General features: G+C 35.8%; 1 protein-coding gene across 1 annotated transcript in view; it reads left to right on the top strand.

Moving 5' to 3' along the window:
- The first annotated feature begins 360 nt into the window (after positions 1 to 360).
- Positions 361 to 3,080, top strand: part of LOC121863761 — a 31,112-nt gene continuing 28,392 nt past the window's right edge. The window contains exon 1 of the mRNA XM_042362532.1: positions 361 to 544. The gene's annotated coding sequence lies outside the window, so the exon portion shown is untranslated. The remainder of the gene's footprint in view (positions 545 to 3,080) is intronic.

Below are 3,080 nucleotides of genomic sequence, written 5' to 3'. Positions count from 1 at the left end.
CCTTATTGAAGGTGTTAGGAGTGCTAAAAAAAACTTATATCTTATTTGTAAAGAAGGCAAAAGGATGGTAAAAATGTGTTTCCAAAGAATGTAATTTTACTCATTTCCTCAAAATACATTTAAATTGTTTTACAGCTGATTATTATTTTGTAAACAAACGAATTTACAGGACAGCAAACTTGTAAGGGGTAACAATTACAGTTTAAAGGTAGTTATTTAAAAAAAAGTCAATTACAACTCAAGGTTAATATATATATTTTTCTTATTATATGTAATTTAATGCCCATTATCATTTAATTAATTTACATAGGAAAAAGAAAGGTTATTGTTTGGTGTTACGCTTCTAGGCCGTCACCTGGCTGGCCGAGCTGACCCTTCACTGGTACCACTTTCAACTGCCACTAACTGAGGGAATTACATTGTGTTCAACCACGTTTATTTATCTTTCTGTTGTTGCCTCTGTTTCGAGGTGAACCTGTACAAAACTACTCTAGGATCATTTCCGTTGTTACAGCAACACTGAAAAGTCTTTGCGACGTAAGAGGTGAGACATTTAAATAACTTGTGTTAACTTCTGACTCCGACTCCGTAGGGAACGCAAGTTTATTTTAATATTTGACCATTGACGCGTTTATGAGAAGTTGTTTGTATCACGTATAGAATATGTTTATTATTTAGTAAATTTTGTAGCCTTAGGTATGGTGTGTCATGAGATGGAGACCATAAAGGCACAAAAACTTTGAACAGATGAGCTCACGACTTCGTTTACCAACCCAGTATGATCTCAACTACTTATTCTATATGCTGATAGATAGTTTACATCGCTATTAGTTAGTGGTGGCCTGACCTGGGAGGGCTCCATCCCCCTGGTATATTCAAGTCATTTACCGTAACAATCTCGTTTTGGTCATCCAGCGATTTGTAGGATTTTAAGTTTTGGAATCCGTAGTTTAGACAATTCTAAGACTCCTTTTTTATGCCATTTCTTCCGCTCATGAATACTTTTAAGAGAAAATAGCAAAAAAGAGGAAAATCGTCTTATTTTTTCTAAGTTGTTTGAAGTTGAAATTAAGTTTTTCTGTTGTTTTTTTATGTTTTGAATGCATCTGTCCTTCATTTCTACCGCTAATCACATTTAGCCTAACAAAACTTAACCTAACCTAGGTAAAGTTATCGTTTCCGTTATCCAGCTATTTTTAGGATTTTAAGTTTTGGAATCAGTAGTGCTTTCCTTAATTAGACAAAGAAAACTCGGAGTTGGGGTCATTGTGGTTGTCCTCATCCACAGGTCGTACTGGCCACTGTTCCTCAGGTACATAATTGGAGAATGCATCACCTGATTGACAAATAATATAAAAGTAACATATGTGTGTGTGTGTGTGTGTGTTTGACTTCCTATTATGCTGTTGCAGATGCACGAACTGTATTTGAATGACAAATAAAATTTTAAAGGAACCGGTAATGCAAATACATTTATTATACTGTACTGTATTTGAAAACCTCATATTGTAATGCCTTCTCAGTCTTACCTTGTAATTCAATCGTCAGTAGGAACATTATAGTCTAGTCTCATTAAACATTTTGAATTTGTCAACATGAATTTGAGGAATGGCATGAGCAAATTGGATAATTTTGTCATTAAGAAGACTTGTAACCAGGTGAAAATATTGTCACTACTAATGACTTGAATATGGCAGGGACTTGATCTCACACTCCTTTACTGTATTTATTAACCTTGCTAGTGACTACTCCTTGGTCTGTACTCACCCCTGAAGATTTGAATTACACAAAAGCACTAGGGAACTTAGTATTTTCTTTGTTCATATGTGGTTATCAGCATATAGATTGATTACTTGCACCTACAGTGATATATTTGTATATACTGTATTTATATATATACAGTCTCTCCTCGACTTACAACGGGGTTCCGGACTGACGACCAGGTCGTAAGTCGAAAAGGTGAAAATAATGCATAATAAATCTAAAATGGGTGTCTCTTTTTCTTCTCAGCACCTCGAGAACTCTCACTTTTACGCTTGCCAGCCATTTTAAAGGGAATTACAAACGAAAATTTTGTCAGTACACAGCGCGATCACGAACGTCGGGACTAGAAAATACGTAATTTGAAAAATATTTTATACAGTATGACTGCGGTGGTCGTATGTCCGGGTGGTCGTAAGTCGAGGAGTACCTGTATATATACAGTACATATATATACACAAATAAATCACTGTCCTTGTGGCATGGTGGTAGCAATCTCTGGTCACACGCATAAGTATTTAAAAAAGATTTCATGAAGTATGAACTGACAGTGTGTATATTTACCCTAGATCTTTCATAGACAAATGCCTTAACATTACTAAGAAATCTTTCTATAGAACCGATCCCAAGCCCACCCATGACCATAAGAATCTCTTAGTATTACCATTTCACAAAAATTTCTCTCAAATTCTTTTACAACTGAAAACCTGGAACGTCAATGTGGCATTTAAAAACTCATGCACTGTTAAACAAATGTTAATCAAGAACTCCCCCCAACAATACAAGTGGCTGCATTTATAAGGTTCCTTGCAAGGAATGTAATATGTTTTACTTAGGCCAACATAAATATAGTGTTAGGACAGGCCAGGAATCCAATGCTCTGTTTGTTCATTTGAGGGATAATAAGCATTGCATTGACTGGGATAATGCCTCCTCAATATTACCTTGTAATTCAATTGACAGTTGGAACATTATAGAATCTAGTCTCATTAAACATACCGAATCAGTCAACATGAATTTGAGTAATGGTATGTATAAACTGGATAATTTCGTAATTAAAAAGATTTGTAACCAGGTGAGAAGGTTGGGTCAGCTTACCCTCTGACCTGACTACCGACTGCTGGGGTGCTTTTTGAAGATTAGTAGGGTCATTATCTAATACCTGACCATTGTGAACTTGATCTCACCCTCCTCTGTATATATATACCTTGTTTTGTACTTCTCCTTAGTCTGTACTCACCCCTGAAGATGTGAATTACACGAAAGCGCTTGGGAACTTCGTGTTTTCTTCTTTCCTTGTGGTTATCAGCATTTACCTG

This window comes from Homarus americanus, unplaced genomic scaffold, assembly GCF_018991925.1.
Source record: "Homarus americanus isolate GMGI-L3 unplaced genomic scaffold, GMGI_Hamer_2.0 scaffold48354, whole genome shotgun sequence".
NCBI lineage: Eukaryota > Metazoa > Arthropoda > Malacostraca > Decapoda > Nephropidae > Homarus > Homarus americanus.
This window is presented reverse-complemented; position numbering and strand designations above follow the sequence as displayed.